We start from the raw sequence: 26,889 nt of genomic DNA on the forward strand, positions 1-26,889 counted from the left end.
TGAAAACATTAAGGCACAAATATCTCCAAGATATATCAACAACAACCAAATATAAATAGCTCCATCCTTAAATCCATCCGACCCCCGACTCCTCGGACTCAGTTCGGCAACCAACCAATCACAATTATTTGTTACATTTAAATCTTCAAGCAAGTTTGAAAAATACTTACAGCGCTATAAGGCATTTTTTGAAGGATCACGGCGTTGCAAATGGCAGAGAAAAAGCAACGTAACAGTGTAAAATACGCTGTGGCCATGGGTTGTAAAATACCCACTTTCAAATGCGGACAAACCGAGACTTGAAATTGATAGGGAATGGCCTAGAGATGTTTATGAAGCTAATGGAAGTGAGTTTTGGCCGTGGGTGGCGGTGGAAATGGCGGTGGAAGCGAAAAAAGGGCAAATCGGAGTTGAGCTCGTGGGAGCTGCTCCGGCAACGGATCGGGGCCGAAAATGGGTGGGTTAGGACGACAAGAGGTAGGTGATGAAGTGGTGAAGAGATGGTGGCCGGAGGTGGAGCGACGGCGGTGGAAATGGCCAAAAACCGTGCGGTTTAGATGGGTTCTAGGCAGCAAACGGCGGCTCGGATGGAGGTGAGGTTTGGTGGGGAGGTGTGTCTGCCAGAGGGGGAAGTTGTGGATGGGTGGTGTTAGCCACGTCACCGGCAAGCGGCGGTTCTGGACTGAGGAAGCAACCGGCGACAGAGAGAGGGAGAGAAGGTGTCGTGACTTCCAGCCGTGCGTGGTGGCTAACGGTTGCACGGGTTGGCTTGAAAATTGAGGGAGGTGATCACTGGCCAGAGGGGAGTCAACCGGTGGGGCAGTGCACTGCACAGCGGCAGGACGGCGGCCAAAGTTGGACGACGTTAGTGAAGAGAGAGGGAGCGGACGTAGCGCACGGGGGGAGAAAAGGAAAAAGAAGAAGAAAGAAAAGAAAGAAGGAAGAAAAGAAAGAAAAGAGAAAGAAAAAAAAGGAAAAAAGGAAAAAAAAAAAGAGAAAAGAAAATATGGAGAAAAGAAATGAGGTCCAATCCTCACATCTAGAGTCCAAAAACTGATCTGACGAAAACAATTTTAAAAACTATAAAACGACTGAAATAAATTAAACACCACATCAAACTAAAATAAAATCAATTAAAATAAAATAAATTAAAATAAAAGTACCAATATATTAATTAAATTAAAATACTCCTTCAGTGAAAATATACGTAAAAACGGGATGTCACATCCTCCCCCCCTTAAAAAGAAATTTCGTTCTCGAAATTTGTGAGGTCAAACATCAGCGCCAAAATAAGATACAGGATACAACTCCGAACATAATTGAGAGATACATATCATCGACAACTCCCAAAAAATTCCAATAGTTATAATCTTCACACCATAAATTGCTAATATCAACGTCTTTGCTTTACCTTCCAAACTTTCATCCTATTCCAACTTGGTAACCTAATAGCCACTTCCAAAGTTAACCATCAATAACCAAAATTTGCACGACCAAAAGATTAATCTCCCATTAAAACTTTGAATCACTACTAATTTCTCAAAATCAATACAAAATTTGAATTTCTAAATATCTCCAAAAATCATGCTTTCGCACGCATTCTGATAACTCGTCAAAATACATTAAGGTTATATCCTCATAAATTAATATCATCAAGTACAAGCTCAATCCACACCTAATTACAAGAAAACCTTTATCACATTTCCATAGAAAATAATATACCTTCAAAAATCACAAATCTCCACTCATTCCTCAGTTGGCCATCGCTGCCCTAATCAAAAATCAATATTCCGTAAAAATACATCTATTGATTGATGACAGAAATTAGTATTAATCAACCTCCAGACCCCAAATTGAAAACACATAACATCATCCCAAAATACACCTGTCTCTTCTATAGATGTTTTGACCCTAAATCAAAACATTTTTAGGAATTCATCACATGGCTAAAAGTCAATAAAACATGGATCTAATCCAAAAACATCAAATCTTAGGCTTAACTGAAATCCTCTTGCATAGAAAAACCATATCTTTGAAACTAATACTAAATATCTTCAAACTAACATCCTAACATGAAAATAAGAGACTTAGGATCATCATATAAAAATATCAAAGCTTTTAGAGTAAGATCAAACCATGAAATATTCAAACTTTCTCTAAATAAAAACTGTTTTTCCACTTCCAGTTTTCAAGTTTCTAGATCTAAGAAAATCTATCATCAAAAGCTTTAGTCATGCAACAAAACCTCAATGAACACTCATAAAAACATGCTAACAACAATCCATAAAAGTTTTGGATCAAGATATGTTCATTAGCTTGGTCAAAAATTCCAAAACATAATATACTCTCCAGTTTTACACCTAGAATGACTTTTTCATGGTTAAAAATACTTTTGACCAACCAAAGGACCATAAAATGAGACGAATATTATATCTATGTAAACTATACTCAAAGAAGAACAAATTTTGTAGGGACTCATCATGTGAAAATACCTAAAAAGTGTCAAAAATCTCCACGCAAAAATACCAAAAAATCTGCCCGAGAGAGCTCTTTTGCGTTTCTCTCTAAGAATGGGGTGAAGAAGTGATGAAATAGAGTGAAATGTGTCTTACACGACTCTAGACTTCTGGAGGGGGAGATATGAGCTTGAATGACCCTTGATTGGAGGTGGCTATGTGACATAAAGTTGAGAATAGTGAGAGGCAAAGGACTGCCTGCAGAAGTGGTGAGGTACAGAGGTTGATGAAGTGGATTTCTCCTTCACATCAAGGCATTGTTGGGTATAGCCAAGGGTAGTGGATGATCTGCCATATGGGAGAGGAAATTTCTTCAGGAAGCTTTGCCAAGGTGGCCAAATTCGTGGGCCTCAACCAAGTGGGCTTCAATTTGGGGTTTGAAGGGGGTTTGGTTAGGGTTTGAGATACTATCAAGCCCAAATCTAATTTTTTTTGTCCCAATCAAATTTTCAAGGTTTAAAAGGTTGGATAATGATGTTATAACAAGAATTTGATGAATTAATAGCATGTGAAAGTGATTTAATCAAGTGATTAAACACAATGTTAGAAATCGGATCAAAAGGGGCTTAGAGGCCAACTTTCGGGTTTAGAGAAACCGTTTAGGGTTTCAGTTTTCAACCAAGCTTTTCGGGTTTCAATTGGATTCCAACAATTTGGTTGATCAGATGAAAAATAGTTTTGCTTAGGTGGCATGATCTCACACCTTGACTTCCATGACAAATCCATCTAATGATTCCTCTTTGTGTCAAGTGTCTAATACTATTCACTATGTATGGCAAAGATCTTGTCAAGTGTCCAAATAAAACTTCTCTAACCTAATTTGGACATTCCACACTATGATTTTGAAAATACTGCACTTAGTACTCTTATCAAAGTTACTATTTACTCCAAAAAAATGTGTAATAAACTTACTACTAAAAAATCCTAAATATTCATATTAACCTAAAATGAAAATCGTTTACCAAAACTCAACCCCGAAGTGCCCCTAAAAATAATTTCATAGTTTCAAACAGGCGTTTCGTCCGAAATTATGAAAATGAATTATTGCGCTATAAAATCTTAAATAATCAACTGAGTCTAGTGGCATAGAGTATAATGCATTATGACACTTCTAACTACCTCAAAGAATTAAAATCACATTTATGGCACCATAGTGAGTGATAACACTGACTATGTTGACAGTCTAAAGCCTGTGCGATTAGTCGATTTGTGAAAACTTATGGGGTTTTCAAGAGATTCCTAATGTCAGTACAAATTCCAAGAATGAATTTCTAGTGGGCTATTGCACTATGGACTAAGGTACTCCATGCAATCGAACTACCTCTTTAATATAAATTCGAGAGAGCTTATCCATAAAGTTGGCATTAGCTTTGGGCAGAAAATGTGCACTCTTCATCAGCCTGTCAATTATGACACAAGTTGAGTTCTTCCATGAAGTCGTTCTTGGCAAACCTATCATCAAATCCATACACACATCTTCCCACTTCCACTTTAGGATCGATAGTGGTTGCAATTCTCCAACTGGCCTTTGATGTTCAGCCTTCACTAGTTGGCAAACTGAGCACTTTGCAACAAATTCCACTACATCCGTTTTTATTCCTTCCCACCAAAACTAACCATTCAGATCTTGATACATCTTCATACTAGCAAGATGAGTAGTATAAGGGATACAATGTGCTTCACTCAAGATTTTCTCCTTCAGTTCTGGGACATTAGGAATTATTTTCCTTCCTTTGTAACATAGCATTCCACATTTTCCAATCGTAAAATGCTGTGGTCCTTCAGATCTTAAAATCCTTTGGTGAAGCTTTTCCAGCTTATCATCCTCACTTTACCCTTCTATGATCTCTTCCTTGGTTAACGGTACAATCTCTTGTACTATTGTCAACACAACATCTCTTGGTGGGTTTCTGATCAACAAGTTCATCATTCCTACCAATAGTGATGGCATATCGACCTGAGTCTTGCGACTAAGGACATCTGCTACTACATTGGTCTTTCTAGGATAATACTTAGTCTCACACTGATAGTCACTAATTATGTCAACCCATCTTCTTTTCCTCGTATTCAAGTTCTTCAGACTAAACAGGTTCTTGAGACTTTTATGATCTGTGTATGCCTCGCATTTCTCTCCATATAGATAATGTCTCCAAATCTTTAATGCAAAGACTATAGCAACTAACTCCAAGTCATGAGTAGAATAATTCTGCTCATGATCCTTGAGTTATCGCAAGGCAGTAGTGACGAGTCGTTCCTCTTGCATCAGCATGCATCCTAATCCCATCTCAGAGGAATCACTGTAAACCACATATGGCTTATGCGGTTCCGCTAAAGCCAATACTTGTTCTGTGGTTAACATCCTTTCACATTCCCCACGCCAAACATACTTGGCATTCTTCTTTGTCAATTCCACCAATGGACTAGAGAGTTTAGAAAACCATTCAACAAATCTTCGGTAGTATCCTGCCAAACCAAGGAAACTACGTATCTTGTGGGCATTGGTCAGTCTCTGCTATTCTGTCATAGCCTTTATCTTGGTAGGGTCTATAGCCACTCCTTCGCTAGAAATGACATGCCCTAAAAATTTCACTTCTCGAAGCCAAGACTCAAACTTAGTTTGGTGTAAAGTTGGTGCTCTTACAAAGCCTCCAACACTATCTTCAAATGCTCCCTATGCTCCTTGTCACTTCGAGAATATATCAGTATATCATCTATGAACACTACCACAAATCTATCTAAGCACTACCTAAAGATTCGATTCATTAAATCCATGACTGCTGCTGGGGCATTCATATTAGGTACATCTTAGGTACATCTTGGTCCTTAATCTTAAGTTGATGATAACCCGATCGTAAATCTATCTTAGAAAATACCGATGCTCCTTGTAATTAATCCAATAGATCATCAATTTGTGGTAAATGATATTTATTCTTGATAGTTACTTTATTCAAATACCGATAATCGGTGCACATTCTCATGGTTCCATCATTCTTCTTCACAAATAAGACTGGTGCACCTCAACAAGATGAACTAGGGCAAATAAATCCCTTCTGAAGGAGTTCCTCAATCTATATATTCAATACTTTTAATTCTGTCAGGGCCATATGATAAGGTTCCTTGTGGATTGGAGCCGTTGCTGGCTCTAGCTCAATCACAAACTCCATTTCCTGATCTAGGGGGTAATCCAAGTAAATGATCAGCAAAAATTTTAGGAAAGTCTTCTATCACTGGAATTCCCTCAACTCCTTTAGGCTCCTCTGTCGAACTAGTTATAACTACAAGATAAGTGGTAGCTCCTTTCATCATACTTTTATCACACATCCCGCCATTACCATTGACGTAAATAATCTAATTACTTCCCCCATGTAACATATTCTATCATTCGAAGGTAAATCAATAATTACCTCCCTCCTTTGGCATACTATATTGGCATAGTGCCTTGATAGCTAGTCCATTCCTAAAATTAAATCAAATTCCATTAAATGAGAAAAGATCAAATCCGCAATTAAGGCTAAACCCGCGACTTCCAATGGACAGTCTTTAACTATACCGGTGCATCCAACTATCTTCCCGTCTGGAATAGATACTAAAAGTTTTTGGGACAAGGATTCCACACTCGACTTACACCTTTGCATGCAATCATAAGACACAAAAGATTGCGATGCTCCAGAGTCAAACAAAGCACAAGCCACGTGTTGCATCAATTTAACCTAACCTAAAAGGCTAACTAAGGTTACTCAAGAATTCTCAACAAATACAAGCTACCTGTTCGCATGAAGATACAAGTGCACAGAATCGTAACAAGCAGTAAAGTGTTTTAAAGAAAATGGATATCGAACTCACAGAGATTAATTATGCTATTGAGTACTGAAATTTACTAAATTAATTACTATTTGGAAAACCAAAATTTAAATAATAGATTATCTAAATTAAACTGGAGAAAAGAGTATTAAAATTAAGATTGTAAAGATACTAAGAATATATCTAGAGCATTTGATTTCACCTAAAAAATCCCACACAATTTATTTTTCCTCATTATAAAATTCCAAATTTTCCAAGTTGATGATGAAAATCCACTAACTATTCAATATTTTCTCTTGAATAATATTAAAAATATCTCAAACTAATAACTTCATATCTCTATGTGAATTTAACTAATTGGTGACTCATAAAGTTCTTTGGCTTTTTCTTCAAAATCACACTAATTGCGATAAAGTATCTCTGCTCAACTAATGGTGCTTAATCTTACAGTTCTAATCACAAATCACCTCTCGGTCTCATTGCAATTCAATAGATTAAACAATAACTTGCTAGAAAATTGCAAGCATTAATAACAGGGAATAAACACTCAATCATGGAAATATTGAAAATAAAATAACTTAGAATAGAGATCGTGTATTCAATGCCAGACTATATCAAAGCCCTAGAAAATAAAATTAATTCATAATGAAATTGAAAAGAAAAATAAAATAAAATTAGTGTTCTTCGTTGGAGTCGGTAGATGAATCATGTGACTCTCTCTTATGCTCTCCAGATCCGCCTCCTCTTTAAAGAATAATAACTAAACTAAGAACTGGATGTCGAACTCTAGACTAAAAAAACATTTGACTCCCCCGATCCCCTATTTATCCTACCAGTCGGGATTAAATAGATGTTGAATTTGAAATATGGAATCCGAGAATTACAACTATAATCTAGCCTGAGAATCTGGAAAATAGTTTCTAAAGATAAATGTTAAGAAAAGAGAAAAGTATCCCAAGAATAATGAGATTATCAAAAATGGAAGATTCAGTGATAGGTGGCTTGATTTGTGAAGCTCTGATCTCGGGTGGATGCCACTGGGTAGATGTTGTGTGTGTTGAATAGAACTGGTCTACTCAGCCAATGGCCAAGATGTGAGGTTCCTGATCAAGATGAAAGACTCCTAACTGGGATGATAAATTACCGAGCAGTAAGTCTCCTCACCTATAGAGAGGAAAGTCTATTCACCTTTGGATCTCCTGGCCTGAATCTCTTCAGCTTTCTTCAGATCTTGTTGCCTCTCGTCGATATGGATTCATAGTCTCTTCTTCTTTTGCACTAAATCTTCTTATTCCTTCAAATCCAAGAAAATATAGAAAAATAAAAAATAAAGTCAATATAATTAAAGGAAAACTGACACTTTCTATAAATAAAAGAGTAATAAAAATCACACTTATCACTACCAACAAAAGTAGGGTTGGAAATATTACCAATGATCACTACGGCATCAATTGCCTTATTGGTTTCCAAGTCTACCTCTCCTGGTGTGATAGCATAAACTTTGGCCTTCATGGGGGTCTTCCCTTTGACTCATAGAGTTGCTGATCCTCCAGGCGTGTTCTGTGGACAACCTCGAATCATGTGGCCAGTCTGATTGCATTTGAAACATGCTCCTGTGGCGAATCGACATTCACTACTATGCCTCATCCACATCTTTGGCATGGTGGTGGCATAATGGGTACTACATTCCCGACTCCTTTCCCCTTTCCTTTGTTCATGGTATTGGGAAATTTCTTCTTTCCCATGTTCTTTCTCGGAGAGTAAGGCATTCCCCTTTTTTGATCCATGTGGACTTGAGAAATTAGACTCCACTACTAGGCCTTTACCATCGAAGCAACGTTAACTAATTCTTGGAAGTTCTCAATCTATAAACATGCGACTTGATTTTGGATCCATCGTTGTAGTTCATCTTGGAATTTTCTGTCCTACATCGTCTCTATACCAATTAGATGAGGGGCAAATCTTCCTAATTCCATAAATAGAGTTGCATACTGTTCCACCGTCATGTTGCCTTGTGTCAAATTTTTAAACTCCAATGTCTTTTGTTGCTTGGGCATCTAATCGAACTCTCTTTTAAATCATTCACAAGTGAGAGTAATTGTATCCCCCACCTCTCGTGCCAATAGTTGTCTCTTCATATCCCACCATATACCAGCTTCTCCTTGAAGCAAGTGTCCAGCATACTAGACTTTCTACTCTTTTGTACAGCCTTTAATATTGAAGGTCCTATCCAAGTTAATGAGCCACTTATTGGCTCTTAGAGCTCCTTCTGTACCCATGAAGTTCAAGTATTGATACACCAAAAATCTCTCAAATGAACATTTTTGGTTATCTCCTCTATGTGATTCTTGCCTAACATTATGTCCTTGTTCCATCTGGTATCGTACTACTTCCATCATTTGGCGGATAGCTTCCACTATTGCTTGTCCTCCTTCCAATGGAGGGTTCCTAGCCTTTTGATCTCTCAAACTTGGAGAAGCATCCTCACGTCGTCCATGCGCCATCAATTGTTTTCCTCTTGAAATGCATAAAACCAACATTCTTCTACTTCTTCTCATAGGAGAACTACTTCTTCTTCACTTCACAATCGTAGTCTAAACTTCATACTTCACTTCCATTCGCACTTCCACAAAGATTCAAACCTATAGCTATAAGATTAAAGCCTATAACTATGAGATTTCAAACGTAACATTGGGTACCATATATCCCTAGGACAACTTGTGGGTTTGCCCAGAGATGTAATTGCTTTGATACCACCGCTTTGTGATGCCCCTAACCCCCACTTGGGATTGGACAATGTGATAACCTGAGACTTGACTAGAACTGCATCCTTGTTTATTTTCACTACCTTAGTGATATTTTAGGGCCATGAGAATATTTAGTTAGACTTAGGCCTTGGTTTTGTAGAATAGCAACCCAAGTCCAAAAGAAGGCCAATTAAGCCATGTGAATTTCGGCCACCATAGTAAGCCCGAGTCCATAAACCCTAGATGCTTTTGGCTCATGATACAAATCCTTACCATTAATGCCATGTGTCACACATGAAAGACACTATGTATCTAATCTTGATAGTGAGCTAAGGGGGAGAGAAGAGTTTTTGGGAAGCCAAAGGAAAGACTTGCATGCCTACCCTAGTGGGTATGCCACTTGTCACTCATGCTAGAAGCCTTCTAGAAGACCAAATGACAAGATCTCCTAGGGAAGACCAAGGGGCATTTGGCCAAACCCATTTGCATGCCCATCCAAGGTTTTTTCTTCAGAAATTGAACCATTTCAATCATGCAAAAACCTTCTAGAAGGAATGTGACAACCACAAAAAATGACAAATCTACCCACATTTTTTCTGCCACCACACCCAAGAGCACACCCCCACTCACCACTTATCACCTTAGGATCACAAAAAGGTTCTTGGGAAAGGAAGAGTCACCTAGGGAAGAGGCATTGGAAGATGAAGGAGCATATGGGATTTTGGAAAGGGATGGACGGCTAGGGCAAGGCTCACTCCCATGCCAAGTGTCACACATGCAAAGCCTTGTGTTGGGAGATGAAAAGACATGAAGAGAGAATTAATTTCCTACCCTAAAGATGCATGGTAACTAGATAAAGCAACAGGGGGCATAAAAGATATTTTAACTAGGACAAAAAGGGGCCACAAGCCCAAGAAGATCTTCCACCTTCCCAAGGCAAATCCAAGAGTGTGGAAGAAGAAGAGATTTTCGGCTAGAGGGAAGAACAGGAGTGACACTTGTCCTACATGCATTGGTTGGTGAAAAAGCATAGAGAGGCACTATATATAGAGACAACAAAAATTGGGAAGTCCTTTTTTTCCCCCAAAAGTTTCTTGTTTTCTTAGAGTATTTCGGCCACCACCTTTCTCTCTCAAGTTTCCACTTTCTCACATTTTCTCACTAGCCAAACAACACTATACTCATCACCATTTTCATATATCACCAATAAATCTTCCTCCATATTTCGAGTAGGAGCATAGCACGTGGAGGTAAGGATCTTTTCAACCTTTCATGTTGTTCATGCATGACCAAAGTGAAGGAACTCGTTTCTTCATTTTCGGTTTTAGGGTTTTTAACACAACCGACAACTTTAACACTAGAAACTAGGGTTTTCTCTTTAAGGAAGATGTTACCCAAAGTGTTCTTTATATATTAAATACATGAGCATGAGATTTAGAGTTAGAAATGATTCGGTTTTAAATTGGAAGGCAAACTAGGGTTTTATCGTCAAATGTTTCAGCCCTAGGGTTTTTAGCTTGAGAAAAATATTTTGAAATTTCCACAAGACTCTAACTCACTCACGTTTTCGAATGTAGGATTTTAGTGATGATTCCTAATATGTTATGTTGCATTTTCAGATTTGTTATGTGTTTTACGAAGAAATTTTGTAAGTATATGCTCAACCTAGTTCACTTAACATACATATATGCTTGTGTAAATCTTTTATTTTGCCCTCATCTTTGTAAGTTGTTCTATATCTTTGCTTGGATGAATCTATTGCTTCGACTTGTCTAATTTCATAAGAAGATGTCATATGTCTCAGATCCATGATGAAAATGCCATGAATCACATGTTTATGTTTCAGTTTTGCTTGTTGTTGTGTTGATATGTTGTTGATCTTGAAGTTTCGGCTATTGTCATATTGTATGCTTCGGATTTCTATGATATGGCCATGATTTCATGTTAAATCCACCCATGCCATGATTATGGTCAATATGATTCAAGTATGAAATGTGTTAAGTAAAGAACTCCTAGATTTCATGCCTTGGATGTTTTGGCCATGACATACTTGTTATGTTCATGAAGTTGTTTTGGATGTTTCACATGCCCATGTTAACATGCCTTGATTTGAAGATGTTATGATCAACGAGTTCATGCATAGCATCTCATGTGTCACATGCCTAGTATGTAAAAGGGTCTTAAGTCTCATGTCACATACATTTGGGTACGAGCTTTTAAAAAAAAAGAAATGAATCAAAATGTTTTATCACGACCCCAAATGCTAGGATGAGGGGTTGTCCAAGTGGAACTCCTCTATTCACTTTGGAGTGCTTAAGAATAGACTGGTAACCCCTAACTCAACAAAGAACCATCGGCATGCCTCAAATGGATCTTTTTTCAAAGGATACCAGAGCTAGGTAGCACCTAACACTAATGGGTGCCATGACTAAGGCAATTAACTTGATGAAGTATAGTTGTGTTATTATGATATGAATATGTTTAAGATGTATTTACCACTGTGTATGGACCGTTGGTGGTGTGGTAACTGGATGGAACATGTGGTGCATAGGGAAGTCATGATGTATCCATGTGTTATAAGCACAAGGCAATGCATCCACATGATATGATATGGCTCACATCATAAGAATCATATGATATGGTACGATATGATATGAAAAGGATCACATGATATAAATTATGTGATATGATATGATATGTTCCGGATCTTGTGATTAACCAGGATATGAATGTGATATCCACTCCTTCTTTCTTCTTCTTTAATTATGAGCCTCGTTCTATGTGTCAAGTTTCAATCTACGTGTTGAGTCTCGTTCTACGTGTCGAGCTTCGAGCCTTATCCTACGAGTTGTACCTCGATGGTATGTTTTGAAAGTTATCCAGCGGATTTCAAAGCAAGATAGACATTTTAAAGCTTACGGATATTTTAAGTATTATGGAAATATCTATCGAAGATATTTCCAATATTATTAGATAAGTTTGTTTTTAAAGTAATGCAATTATAATATTTTAATGAGCTCTAAAAATATTATAATTGTGGATAATTACTTCAATTAAATATTTTAATTGTTTTAAAAGATTAAGAGGTTTAACTTTATGTTGAAAACTCTAAAATTAATTTAAATGGTTTTATCTTCTTTAAAATGTCCTTATGAAAGATGATACTTTAAATGATGCCATGAAAGATGACTTTTTCTAAAATGACTTTTACGACTAGGTCGTACTAGGATTATCTTTGTTGTTTGATGGTAACCTGATGGGTGCGATCATACCAGTAATAATGCACCGGATCCAATCAGAACTTTGCAGTGAAGCGTGCTAGGGCGAGAGTAGTACTAGGATGGGTGACCTCCTGGGAAGTCCTCGTGTTGCACCCCCCAGTTTTATTTTTACCACTTCTCTATTCGAATGAATTGGAAAGACCAGCCGGGAGTGGATGTTTAGGAAAATTGCACCAATCCCATCGATTAGCCATCGGTAGCGATCAGATCGCCAGTTCGCATTGGATCGGTAGGGCGAGACTAGGTCGTACTAGGATTATATTTGTTTTTCGATTGTAACTTGATGGGTGCAATCATATCAGCACTAATGCACCGGATCCCATCAGAACTCTGCAGGTAACCGTGCTTGGGCCATACTAGTACTAGGATAGATGACCTCCTAGGAAGTCCTAGTGTTGCACCCCCATTTTTATTTTTACCACATCTCTAGTCGAATGAACCAGAACGACTGCCTAGGAGTGGATTGTTAAGAAAATCGCGCCAACCCCATCGATTAGCCATGGGTATTGATCAGATCGACGGTTCGCATGTGATCGGTAGGGTGCAACTGAGTCGTACTAGGATTATATTTGTTTTTCGAAGGTAACCTGATTGGTGCGATCATACCAGTACTAATGCACCAGATCCCATCAGAACTCCGTAGTTAAGTGTGCTTGGGCGAGGGTTGTACTACAATTGATGACCTCCTGGGAAGTCCTCGTGTTGCACCCCCCATTTTTATTTTTACCACATCTATGGTTGAATGAACCGGAACGACCACCCAGGAGTGGATTTTTAGGAAAATAGCACCAACCCCATCGCGTTGTGATGTGTATCGATCAGATCACCGGTTCGTAGGTGATCGGTAGGGCGCGACTAGGTTGTACTAGGATTATATTTTTTTTTATGGTAACCTGATGGGTGCAATCATACCAGCACTAATAAACCGGATCCCATCAGAACTCTGCAGTTAAGCGTGTTTGAGCGAGAGTAGTACTAGAATGGGTGACCTCTTGGGAAGCCCTCGTTTTGCACCCCCCCCCCCCCCCCATTTTTATTTTTACCACATCTCTGGTCTAATGAACTAGAACGACCACCCGAGAGTGGATTTTTAGGAAAATAGCACCAACCCCATCACGTAGCGATGGGTATCGATCAGATCGTCGGTTCGCAGGTGATCGGTAGGGTGCGACGAGGTCGTACTAGGATTATATTTGTTTTTCGATGGTAACCTAATGGGTGCGATCATACTAGTATTAATGCACCGGATCCCATTGGATCTCCGCAGTGAATCGTGCTTGGGCGAGAGTAGTACTAGGATGGGTGACCTCCTGGGAAGTCCTTGTGTTGCACCCCCCATTTTTATTTTTATCGAATATCTGGTCAAATGAACTGGAACGACCACCCGTGGGTGGATGTTTAGGAAAATTGCACCAACCCCATCGATTAGCCATGGGTATCAATTAGATCTTTAGTTTGCATGTAATCAGTAGGGTGTGACTAGGTTGTACTAGGATTATATTTGTTTTTCGATGGTAACCTGATTGGTGCGATCATACCAGCACTAATCAAGCATGCTTGGGCGAGAGTAGTACTAGGATGGGTGACCTCCTGGGAAGTCCTCATGTTGCACCCCCGATTTTTATGTTTACCACATCTCTGGTCGAATGAACTGGAATGACCATTCGGGAGTAGATTTTTAGGAAAATCGCACCAACTCGATCGCGTAGCGATGGGTATCAATCTGATCGCCGGTTCGCATGTGATGGGTAGGGTGCGACTAGGTGTTAATAGGATTATATTTTTTTTTCGATGGTAACCTGAGGGTATGATCATACCAGCACTCATGCACCAGATCCTATCAGAACACCGTAGTTAATCCTGCTTGCGCGAGAGTAGTACTAGGATGGTTGAGCTCCTGGGAATTGCTCATGTTGCACCCCCCATTTTTTTTTACCACATCTCTGGTCCAATGAACTGGAATGACCACCCTGCAGTGGATTTTTAGGAAAATCGCACCAACCCCATCGCGTAGCCATGGGTATTAACCAGATCCCCAATTCGAGGGTGATCGGTAGGGCACGACTAGTTTGTACTAGGATTTTTTTTTTCTCGATGGTAACCTGATGGGTGCGATCATGCCAGCACTAATGCACCGGATCCCATTAGAACTCTACAGTCAAGCATGCTTGGGCGACAGTAGTACTCGGTTGGGTGACCTCCTGGGAAGTCCTCATGTTGCACCCGCCCCATTTTTATTTTTACCACATCTCTGGTTGAGTGAACCGGAACGACCACCTGAGAATGGATTTTTAGGAAAATCGCACCAGCCCCATTGATTAGCCATCGGTATCGATCAGATCGCCAGTTCGCATTGGATCGGTAGGGTGCGACTAGGTTGTACTAGGATTATATTTGTTTTTTGATGGTAACTTGGGTGCGATCATACCAGCACTAATGCACCAGTTCCCATCAGAACTCCGCAGGTAAGCGTGCTTGGGCCATAGTAGTACTAGGATAGATGACCTCCTAGGAAGTCCTAGTGTTGCACCCCCATTTTTATTTTTACCACATCTCTGGTTGAATGAACCAGAACGACTGCTCGGGAGTGGATTTTTAGGAAAATTACACCAACCCCATCGTGTAGCGATGGATATCGATCAAATCGCCGGTTCGCATGTGATCGGTAGGGTGCGACTAGGTGGGAAGAGGATTATATTATTTTTTCGACACATTTTCTCTTTACTTTTTCTTGCATATCCCTTAGCTTTTACTCACCATCTTATACAAAAGGAAACAAGGCATTTTTAATAATGTCCAAAAAGAATCAATTTTCATTGTGAATATTATTGTCGATAACCTTAGTTAATAATTTTCTTTTATTTTCGATAGTAAATGAATTTGCATTTTAAACTAATCATTCCTTGTGAAAATGACTTAGGGACTTCCCTATTACTACTTGACAACTCTTATACTTGGGTGTAGCTCTTAAAACACTTTTTAAAGTGTGTCAGTAACATGATATACTTGCAACATATAAGAATGTATGACAAAATATATTGTGTAACCGATAAATATTTCATAACAGAATAAATCATGTATAACAGATGAACATGTAATGACGTGGCATAGCATGGCATATGTGATAACATAGACGCATAAACTGTAATTCCTTTACCCATCACACATATATAGTAAACTAAGAGTAAGTTAAAAGTTAACTTATCTCGATCTTCGAGTTTCTTTAAAAAACTCAAGCATGAGCACGAGGAACTATAAGTAGTGATTTTAAAAGTTATAAACTTAATCATTAACAATTAGAAATATGGAAAAATACTAACTTAGAGTAAAATGAGCATTTTACCCTCTACATGTGCAAAAATGACCATTTTACCCCTAACTTAATGATTTTGCATCCTAATTCCAAAATTTACATACCTGATGTAAATTTTTTCCTAAACTCAAATATCAACTCAGAAAAGTTTAAAACTAAGCACAACTATGAAAACCTCATAAGGATTGAAACATGCATAGGCTATTCCCCTTATTTTTGTTGCAAATCCTCCAAATTTCAAAACTCATGATTAAACCAAATTTTTTTTCTAAATACTCATAACATATTCCTAAGTATAATCGTGTTTTGAATCATCTATAAAGTTATCAAAATCACCAAAACCACACTTGGAGTTTTTGTTCTCCTACTAAGTTCAAAAACATAATTTTGTTTCTTAAATAGTTTTGATCAACCACTTGATCCATGATTTAACAAAAATTTGATCTTCAAACCAAAGCATTACATTGTTTAAAACTGTGTCCTAAAATAGATCCAAGCTTTAAACTCAAAATTACATGGTTAAAAATCAACCAAAACATAGATTTAGCCAAGAACATGAATCCTTTTGGCCTAACAAAATATCCTATAATATAAAAATTCATATCTTTAAAGTTAAAGTTAAATATGTGACGCCCCCAAATCCCCACGCACGGACACGAGGAAATCGAGACGTCCGGATGGTGACATCACGGGTCACCACCTTATCGATGAGTGCCAAGTGTGTGTATAAGCAACAAATATGCATGAAGAAACATGCAGCAGATAGCAAAGTCATAAACTAAGTACCAGAATTTTCATTGTTTAATACAAAGCTGTTCAAAACATACATAATAAAATATTACAAACTACAAATATTGTTCAAACCAACAACAAGCTTAAACTTCAACTCAAAACTCCGGCGGAGCCGCATCCTCGGGCTCAGCCTCCTCCTCTTCCTCGAACTCTGCACCAAAATCTACGGTACCAAAAATGGTGCCGTAGGTAAGTAAAATCTAAACACCACTAGATAAAAATATATTAACTCCAACGACATGCATGAAAGAAAAGCCAATGCACATGACCTGTAAAACCATATTTTTTCCACGCACACCCAAAAAAAACCCATTTGGCCCAAAAACATAACCTTTAAAAACATTCCTCACCATTATCCCAGATAATGGCCCAAAACAGAAACCACAATTTTCCTAGAAAATGGATCACATAGCCTCAACCCAAACCTCGCTATTTTCCCAGAAAATGGCCCGTAACCAAAACCATAAAAACGATCCAATTATGCATGCACCATGATCTCTCCTAGGGATCATCCGCACACCCTGGCTCTGTGCCACACCAAGGTAATGTCTACGCATGTGACACCTAAACGAGCGATGCCTAGAACTCGCGCCCAACGCGTCCCTGGCCAGGCCATCCTTTAGTCCCTGCCACTCTAGGGATCACGGAGTCGACATGACAGCGTTACCGTATCGTGCGATCCGGTCGTCACCTTGCGACAACCCAGGGGATGTCACTCAATATTATCCACTCCCGAGTGACCAGAGGAGCTCCACCGAGATAATAACCCATCTTGACTTGGGCTCGTGAGACACACACACCCAAAAATCCATTTACGCCAACAAAACATGATTTTCTCAATTAAAATAAAAAGCACGAGCATGCACCATGTAAATGCAACCACAAGGCACAAACCAACCAACCAATCAAAAATCAACAAACCAAGCAACTCCGTCCTCAATCCATCCGACCCCCGAACTCCTAGGACTCAGTCCGGAATCAACCAACCAATAGCAAATATTTATTGTAAGAGTCAAAAATATATTTAAATCTAAACTTAGAGTTTGGAAAATACTTACAACGCTATACGGTAATTTTTGAAAGCTCGCGCGTTGCAAAAGGTGGAGGAAAAACAACATAACAATGTATTTTACACTATAGCCGTGGGTGATAAATTACCTACTTTCGAAAGGGAACAAACCAAGACATGAAAATGATAGGGAATGGCCTCGAGATGTTTGTGAAGCTAAAGGAAGTGAGTTTTGGCCGTGAATGGTGGTGGAAATGGGGTGGAAGCGGAAAAAGCCCAAATTGAAGTTGAGCTCGTGGGAGCTGCTTCGGCAATGGATCGAGGCTGGAAATGGGTGGGTTAGGTTGGCAAGAGGTAGGGGAAGAAGCTGTGAAGAGGTGGCTGCCGGAGGTGGAACGACGGTGCTGGAAAAGCTCAAAAACCGTATGGCTTGGAGCAGCTCGGGGCGGCTAACGGTGGCTCGGATGGAGGTGAAACTTGGTGGGGATATTCCCCGGTGGAAGGAGAAGAAAACTGGGTGGGTGGTGTAGGCCACGCCGCCGGCGAGTGGCGGTTCTGGGCTGAGAAAGCAACCGGCAACAGAGAGGGAAGAGAGAGCTGGTGCCGTGACTTCCAGCCATGCGTGGCGGCTAACGGCTGGACGGATGGCCCTAAAAATTGGTGGGGATGATCATTGGTGGGAGGGGAAGATTTTGGTGGGAGTGGTGTACTACACGGCAGCCGGACGGCAGCGGTCTAGGCTGGTCAACGGGCGGCAACGGGAAGGGGAGAAAAGGGGTGTTTAGGCGTGCGGGGAGAGAAGAGAAAAAGAAGAAGAAAAAGAAAGAAAGAAGAAGGTAAGAAAAGGGAAAAGGAAAAAGGAAAAAGGTAAAAAGAAAAAAGAGAAAAGAAAAGAAATGAGGTCCAATCTTCACTCTCCGCCGAAAACGATTTTAAAAACCTTAAAACGACTAAAATAAATTAAACACAACATCAAATAAATTAAAACCAATTTAAAATACAATAATTTAAAATAAAAGAACTATTATATTAATTAAATTAAAAACAACTCCTTCAGTGAAAATATACGTAAAAATGTGTCATCACAAAATATCTTCAAAATAATATCTTAACATGTATATAAGAGGCTTAGGATTCTCAAATAAAAATATCAAAATCATTGGAATAAGTTTAAACCATAAAATATCTAAACTTTCTTAAAACAAAAATTGTTTTCCCTCTTTCAGTTTCTAAGTTTCTAAGTTTCTTGACCTAAAAAACTATTTCATTAAAAATTTTAATCATGTAACAAATCCTCAACCAATAAATCATATATATATGTTAAAAAAATTCCATTAAAATTAACCAAGATCTATCCATTAGTTTGGTTAAAAACTCCAAAATATAACACACTCTCTAGTTTATCACCCAGAATGACCTTTCTGTGGTTAAAATCACTTTTGATGGATCCAATGACCTTTAAATGGAGAAAATAAGACATTCACATAAACTAGACTAAAAAAGGAACAACTTTCATGAAAAATCTTTGTGATAAAACACTTATAAAAGCTTCAAAATGGGCGTGCAAAAGAACTTAGAAAAGCTGTCTGAGAGAGTCTTTTGTTTTCTTTGTAAGAAAAGTGGGAAAAAGAGATGGGATGAGTGTGAAATGGGCTGGAGGGCTTCTTGAACAAGCGAGGGAAGATGATAAAGTTGAGAGTGACCTTGAGTGTTGGTCTTGCCAACCAAATTAGTATACAAAAATTAGGCCAAGGTATTTCTCTTTTAGTATCGTGTAGAAGGAGAAGAGTGAGGTGGCTTCTAGTCCTTCACTTCAAGTACACTCTAGGGACTTCTTGAGCATATTTGGTTTACTGTGTGGGAGTGTAATACTTAACCAAGAAGTAATACCAAGGTGGCCAAATTCATGGGCCTTAACCAAATGGGCCTTAATTTAGGGTTTTAAGAGGATTTGGGTTGCTATCAAGCCCAAATCCAATTTCTCTTGGCTCAATCAAATATCCAAGATTAAAAAGATTGGAGAATAATGCCATAACATAAATTTTAAGGATGAATAGCATGTGGAAGTGATTTAATCAAGTGATTAAATACAAGGCTACAAACTAATTCAGTTAGGGTTTGGATAAAACTATTTAGGGTTAGGATAAAACTATTTGGGGTTTCAGTTTCAACCATGCTTTTGGACTTTTAGTTAGATTCCAACCATAAAGGGTTTTACTAGGGTGTAAATCGTTTTTGTTTTGGCACAATTTGATTAGTCGAATGGAATAGGGTTTTGCTTAGGTGGCATGATCTCATACCTTGATTCCTTCAAAATCCATCAAATGGTTCCTCTTGGTACCAAGTATCTAATACTATTCACCATGTGTGACTAAGATATTGCCAAGTGTCCAAATAAAACTTCACTAGTCTAATTTGGACATTCTACATTGTGATTTTGAAAATACTGCACTTGGTGCGCTTATCAAAATTACTATTCACTCAGAAAAAATGAATAATAAACTTTGTACTGTAAAATCTTAAATATTCATACAAATCTAATAGTGAAGTTCGTTTACAGAAAGTTAACTCTGAAGTGCCCCTAAAAATAAAAACAAAGTTTTAAATAGGCACTTTGTCTGAAAATAGAAAAATGGACTTATTGCGGCATAAAATCATAAATATTCAACTGAGTCTAATGGCGCCAACCATAATTCATTTTGACACTTTTAACTATCTCAAATAATTAAAATTACACTTCTGGCACTACAGTGAGTGGTAACACTGACTATGTTGACAAATTAAAACCTATGCAACTGGTTGATTCATGAAAACTTACGTGATTTTCACAAGTTTCTTAAAGCCTATAGAAATTCTATCATTGAATTGCTAGCGAGATATTATAGAAAGATTCTTCGCATCAAACAGATGGAGTGATTTCTCGTGTTATTTTGGTGAGTGTGTTCCTTGTGTTGGTTGGATAAATAGATTCTCAGTCTCGAATGGGTGGAGTGATTCTCCATACTTGGTGATATGTATGATGATGCATGATTATGTTGTATTGTTGAGAGGGTGATTCCTTGGGCGAATAACAATTTATGGTGTTTTATATTTGGACATGGGTGATAAACTGACGTTGGTATGTAATTATATTTGAGATGATGGAATAGTGACTTATAGATATTTTCATTCATAAATGAATATCATCTATTGTATAATTTTCTGGTATTATTAATATTAGTCTTTGACTTATACCTTTTAAATAACTTTTACATATTTTGCTATGATTTGGATACAAACGCATGCCTGACATATGAGCGCACAAGATTTTGACGAAAGAAGGGATTTAGCCATTCAGCTTGCATAGCATTTTCTCGTAATGCAGGTAGCATTAGTGGAGGGGCTAGGGCGACACACCGAGTACCATAGTTCTTCACCGAACTACAATTGAGAGCTGGGAGTGCAACCGCTGCCATGTGCTACTCACCAATGCATTCTAGGCCCTTTCAGCTGTTTGATGAGTTGGTCTTTACTAGAACTAGTCTTCTTTTCTCCATTATATCTTTTCTTTTTGTCTTATTTCCTTTTTTTTGTATTATTATTCTTGATTGTATGAGGTTAGATTTGCCTTTTCCTTTTTTGTACTCAATCGCTTCATGCACTACCATATCAAATCCACAGCCACAGTTCCATTTTACTAGTTATCACACAACTGAGTTCAATATCTTTGCAGCATTTGAGGCGCACATGCCACTAATGGCCACCATTCACTAGCACTTCTAGTAGCCTGTGTTAAGATCCTCAATTGAAGAGTGGATGAAGAACACAAAAAAGGAAAATTTATGAACAAGTAAAATAGCAAAATGAGATAAATGGTATAAAATATACTTCAGATAAATTGGCTACACCTTGGGAAGTTTGAGGCTCCTAATTCCTCCAGATAGTTCCAGCTTCAAGCAATAAGTTCAAATCCCCTAATGAATTCCCCCATTTCCCTTATATCCTCACATGGATAACTGTAATACCCTAGTCTAACTACGTGAGTCTTTACGTCATTTTATTTTATTTCTTAAATTAAATATGTTCATGTAAAGATTTTTTTTTATTATTTCATTTTAGATGGGTGTGTTTTTATTTTTTTTTATGTGGGTTGTTAAAATAAATTAAGTACATGATCTTTTTTTAACACCTAATAGATGAAGAGTTTTCTCTTCAAACCCATCGGTCTACACCTAATAGATGAAGAGTTTTCTCTTCAAACCCATCGGTCTACACCTAACAAATGAACCCCTTCAAACCCATCGGTCTACACCTAACAAATGAAGAACAAGTCTTCTTCATCTCTCTTCCATGCTAGCCATTGCCACTTCTCTCTTTTCTTCTCCTCTTCAAGAAATCAATCCTCTCACTTTCTTCAAGCTTTGGACCTTCACTTGACCTCTTGAAAGAATCTAAGAGCTTAAGGTAAATTGTTTAAGATGATTTTATGTGATTTTGGAAGCTAACTAAATTGTTTAGTTTATGTTTTGATGTTATGTTTTATATATCTACATATATGCTCTATTTTAAGGGATTAAGTATTTATATGGGGATGTTTTGATGTTATATTTTATATATATACATATATACTCTGTTTTAAGGGATTAAGTATTTATATGGGGATGTTTTGATGTTATGTTTTGTATATCTACATATATGTTCTGTTTTAAGGGATTAATTATATATAGGGCTGTTTTGATGTTGTGTTTTGTATATATATATAATTATATTCTGTTTTAAGTGATTAAATGCATATATGAAGCTATTTTGATGTTATGTTAACTAAATTAACCATCTTCTTATGTTACTCTTGTAAGGATTTGTCGAGATGGTAGTTATTTGAAGTAACATTAAGGGTAGAAAACGACGTTAGATTTATAATATTTTAGCCATCGTTAAAAAGGGGATCTAAAGGATGTTGGATGAGTTTTAACACACTTGTTATTTATTGGATTAGGATTTTCTGAAGTTAAAGGAATTTCAGCGGATCGAGGTAAGTAGCTATGACCATGCGCCCACGCCAAGTTCTCTTGTGGAAGAATATATCTCTATCTCTTTCCAAATGTTCTTCTAATTAAAGAATAAATGAGTTTATATTATGTACAAGCCTTTCTTGGTAGCCCCTGTTAAGTATCCTATCGATTATAATTGATTGTATGTGTATATGGTAATGCATGCATATAGATCCTAAGTCATGAAATTTTTTTATACATGCTTCTTGAAATAACTAAGATTTTATTTATATGTAAGCATGACATAAAATGTTTCTTTCCAAAATAAAAGCATATTCATCGGACTAAGGAAGATATTGAAAATGTTGATTTCAAAGAAAGAAAAGGAACGAATTAATGTATGAAAGTATGTAATGGCCACATGAAAGGAAATGATATCAAAGAAATGGGTAGATTGCAATGCCGGGTAAGTAGTACTGGTAGTGCACCCAGTGCTGCTCCCTGACAGAAAGGGGTTCCTAACCTGTGGCCACGGGTGGAATCCAGGTCCAACAGGACCGCTAACCCCAACACACGGGGCGTAATAGTGTGTTGGCCACAAGAAAGTGAAAGATTAAATGAAGTGTATGCATGAAGATATGATATATAAGTATGTATGAAAATAAGAAATAAAGTTTTTTTGTATGAAAGTATGAAGTAAGTATATGCATGATAGTAAGAAGTAAGTGTGTATGATGTTATAAAGAAAGTATATGCATGGAAGTATTGTCAGAATTAGTATTGGTTTATGGATGCATGTTTTCAAAAGAAAGTACTATATGTTTTTTTTAAGTTAACAGCATGGTGTACTACTTACTGAGTATTAGACTCACTTTGTGTTTATGTTTTAAACGTCCAGGTACAGACGAATCTACTGAGGAGCTGAGTATTACTGAGGAGGGAGAGGCCGACGTTTAGTAGTCCTTGGGTAGTTTGGTTTCTTCTATGATGATATATGTTTCTTATGTTTGAATAATGGACCCCACACGGGGATGTTGTATTGAGTTAACTTCTAGACAAGATACCTTCGGGTATAATATACATAGTGGGGTAATGGAAACCCTCCTGCTTTAAGTTAGTTTTCTTTTGTAATGACTAAAGGGACTGAGTCCCTTTTTGTTTAAAGTAGTTATCTTAAATAAATGGATGACGGACTCTGAGAGTCCTTTGTAAAGGAATGTAAAGGTATGTCTATTAGATGTTTATTTCAGTTAGAAATTAGAATTTATGCGTGATGCGTTCGAATCGTCACTCATTATCTTTAATATAATAAAAAAATAATAATACTAATAACAATATGGGAATTAATTTATAAATAAATTTACTGTTATAATAGGAAAAATAATAGGTATAGGATCACGGTCTCGCTCTTGTTAGGGTGGGGTTGTGACAATAACAAACTAGACAAATATCCAAACGACATGTGTAAAGTAAAATAATAGACTATAGAAATAGACTACTACAAGGACTCAAACGACAAGTAAATGAAAGACTCAAATGGCAAGTAAATAAGGACCCAAAATGATGTTGCTTCAATTGAACTCCAACGATGCCGTACCAATTAGGTTCATAACAAATCCCCTCCCTTTAAAGAACCTTGTCCTCAAGGTTAAGAGCTGTGATACAATTCTATGATTAAGTTTCCAATCCCTTCTAAAAGAAGTAGCTAGTAGAGCTGAGGAGAACATAACTCAAGCTCCATTCCTTCCCAACGATATTCTTTAATAAGCTGCCAAGGTGCCCCAAAGCTGGTGGGACAACATTATTACCATGTCTAACAATGCTTGACTTATGTTGTATCCAATTTCCCATGCTTGAAAATGTGGGTATTGATAGAGAGGTCAATTTAACTTTAATGACCCATCTTTCCCATAAAAGGTTGTACCAGGTTGTGCTATAGATGGCACATCAACCATCTTCTCAAAATTAATAGGATATTTTGACACTTTTGTAAGTAAGCTAATATAAGTTTTAAGCTTATTGAAATTTATAGGGACTTCTGCAAGTACTTCTTCTTCAATAGCAACCCTTTCATTTGACTCACTTCCATCCCTTTCAGTACTCAAACTGAAAATTTGTTGGACCTATTTTAGCTTCCCATCTGTCGTTATTTGTTGGACCTGTTTTAGCTTCCCATCCACAATAGATTTTTATTTTGATGGTAATCTTTTCAAAAAATTATCAAGACCCTTCCAACCTTGACCAAAGAATGACTCCTCACTAGCTTTCTCCAATTTATCCAGAGCAGATTTCCCAAGCTTGTTTACTTCATCTTAACTTACCTTCTCATTTAAAAAGTCTTCTACCTAGCTCTCCTTTGGCTTCTCCATTTGGTCTCAAACTTGAACAATAAAATACAAAGAATTCATTAACTTCTAGCACCTCATTAGTGTTCCAGTCACAATACACTGTAATCAGTGTCGAGAATGTCATTGGGTCCATACACCCCTTCTCAACATTATCATATATTGTATCCCATTTAACAAAGCTACCAATAATTGTCCAAACAAATAACCCAAGTAAGATTGATAAGATGTCCTTATCAAGTCTTAACCCTTTCTCAAGCATTTCCTTAGACAGGTTCTCTACTCTATCCACCTTCCCACACTTAGTTACCTTCACAAGAGAAGTGTACCTTGTACCATCATTGAGAGAAGGCCATTTGTGGGAAGGCTTCCTAAGCAACGTTTTGTCAAGCTTTAGCCATCTTTACCATCTCATTGTTCACATGAAGTGCACACAAGATAAAAATGAGCTGGGAGAATGCAGTGTATGATGAAATACTTTTCCACCAATCATCATAAATGTTGAAAAGAACCATTTGTGGATCTATAGCCTTCAAAATCAGGTAACCAAACTTCTCAATCTTCAAGCATGCCTGAAGGAAGCTGTGGCTCACTTCCTTTAATAACTATGTTGGGAACACCAAGCAAGTGAACCGCCAAGGATCTAGCATTCCTTTACGATTCACAATAATTTGCTTTGGTTGTTCTTCTACGAGTAAAGACTGGAAAATGAAAATGTTCGGACTAACTGGTCTATTGCTGCATACTTTCCTTTTTCCCCATTAGTTCTTATGAATAGAGCTCAATCCCCCCATTCACCCGAAGTTCTCGATTCTTCAAGTTGGGATTACTTACAAATTCCAAATATTTATTCAAGCTTATTATGAATTGGCTTGTCCCTGGCTTGTAAAATACTACACACATAGTTTGGGTTACAACAGTGTGAGATGCAATTGCAAGCACTCCAAAGTGCATGCTCTGGCTTGAAATCACCGATGATGGCATGCTGCTTTGTTGACAAGCAAGATGCCTCACCCCCACGCACAACTTCCCATTTCCTCCCCTAAAAAATACAAAGGACTCCCCAGCAACTAATCTCTTAGATGTCACAAAAACACTCCCTCTTAGAAATACATCAACTAGGTAATCTCTTCCTCTATCAAAGTGTTCAAAAATCACTTTAAGTGGCAATACATCAAACAAACAGTGAGCCAAAAATTCTTACCTCTCAGGTTTGTCTCTTTCTCAAAATCAAACAACATGCCATTTAGTGCATGCATAGCCACACTGAATGCCGATATGAGAAAATGACAAAAGTGAATGGTTGAGATAGCTGGTGGTGATGTGGCGGTGGGGTAGCTAACGAAGACTGAAATGGTTTGGTTTGGGTCATGTCGCAATAGGCAGAGATGGAGATGGGGCCATAGTAGTTCATCTTAATGAGCACAAAGGCAATATTTTGAGTGAGCAAGTGTGGATCTAGGTGAAGCAAATGGTGGGTCAGATTGTGTGAAGCCTAAAGGACAAGCAGAGGCGCGTAGGATCCATAAGGTGGTTGCGGTTGAGGTGGTGTTGTGGCAATTTTTTGATCAATTGACTCTATTAGATTCTCCACTTCGTCTGTCGTCTCTTCTCCTTCATCTACAAGTTCATCCTCATCTATCAATTCATTTGCCATCTGTAGTACTGAGTTTTTTATTTGGTTGAATCCATAGCTCCCTTTTCTACTACCTCCTTCGTAGCTTGGCCTTCCTAGACCAAGAAGGATTCCTTGACTTGTTGCTTGAAAACCTTGTGATTTGCTTGCATTCGATCGATTTTTTTTTTTTTTTGGTGATGTGCTATAGTTTATCCATAATTTTTTCCAGCAATGGCATCAAATTTGCTTGCTGGTTGTTGAAGTTTACCCCATCCATTAAAGAATCAGTAGCCCTAGATACCACTTGTTAAGATCCTCGATTGAAGAGTGGATGAAGAACACAAGAAAGGGAAATTTATGAACAAGTAAAAATAGGAAAATGAGATAAATCATAGAAAATATACTTTAGATAAATTGGCTACGCCTTGGGAAGTTTGAGGCTCCTAATTCCTGCAAGCTAGTTCTGGAAAAATCTCATTTCTATGTATGTAACGGTA

General features: G+C 37.8%; 4 non-coding genes and 3 pseudogenes across 4 annotated transcripts; all 7 read left to right on the plus strand.

Annotated features, from left to right (window-relative positions):
* The first annotated feature begins 12,322 nt into the window (after positions 1-12,322).
* Positions 12,323-12,441, plus strand: LOC122283295. The gene has a single exon (XR_006230769.1). It is a non-coding gene; the product is annotated as a 5S ribosomal RNA (ribosomal RNA).
* A 189-nt stretch (positions 12,442-12,630) lies between these two features.
* Positions 12,631-12,749, plus strand: LOC122283430 (annotated as a pseudogene).
* Positions 12,750-12,937: 188 nt separating this feature from the next.
* Positions 12,938-13,056, plus strand: LOC122283327. Its single transcript, XR_006230801.1, has one exon. It is a non-coding gene; the product is annotated as a 5S ribosomal RNA (ribosomal RNA).
* A 187-nt stretch (positions 13,057-13,243) lies between these two features.
* On the plus strand, positions 13,244-13,362 carry LOC122283316. The gene has a single exon (XR_006230790.1). It is a non-coding gene; the product is annotated as a 5S ribosomal RNA (ribosomal RNA).
* A 199-nt stretch (positions 13,363-13,561) lies between these two features.
* Positions 13,562-13,680, plus strand: LOC122283278. Its single transcript, XR_006230752.1, has one exon. It is a non-coding gene; the product is annotated as a 5S ribosomal RNA (ribosomal RNA).
* Positions 13,681-14,452: 772 nt separating this feature from the next.
* Positions 14,453-14,571, plus strand: LOC122283424 (annotated as a pseudogene).
* A 188-nt stretch (positions 14,572-14,759) lies between these two features.
* On the plus strand, positions 14,760-14,878 carry LOC122283411 (annotated as a pseudogene).
* The last annotated feature ends 12,011 nt before the right edge of the window (positions 14,879-26,889 follow it).

The sequence above is a fragment of the Carya illinoinensis genome, chromosome 11 (assembly GCF_018687715.1).
Source record: "Carya illinoinensis cultivar Pawnee chromosome 11, C.illinoinensisPawnee_v1, whole genome shotgun sequence".
NCBI classification, from domain to species: Eukaryota; Viridiplantae; Streptophyta; class Magnoliopsida; order Fagales; family Juglandaceae; genus Carya; species Carya illinoinensis.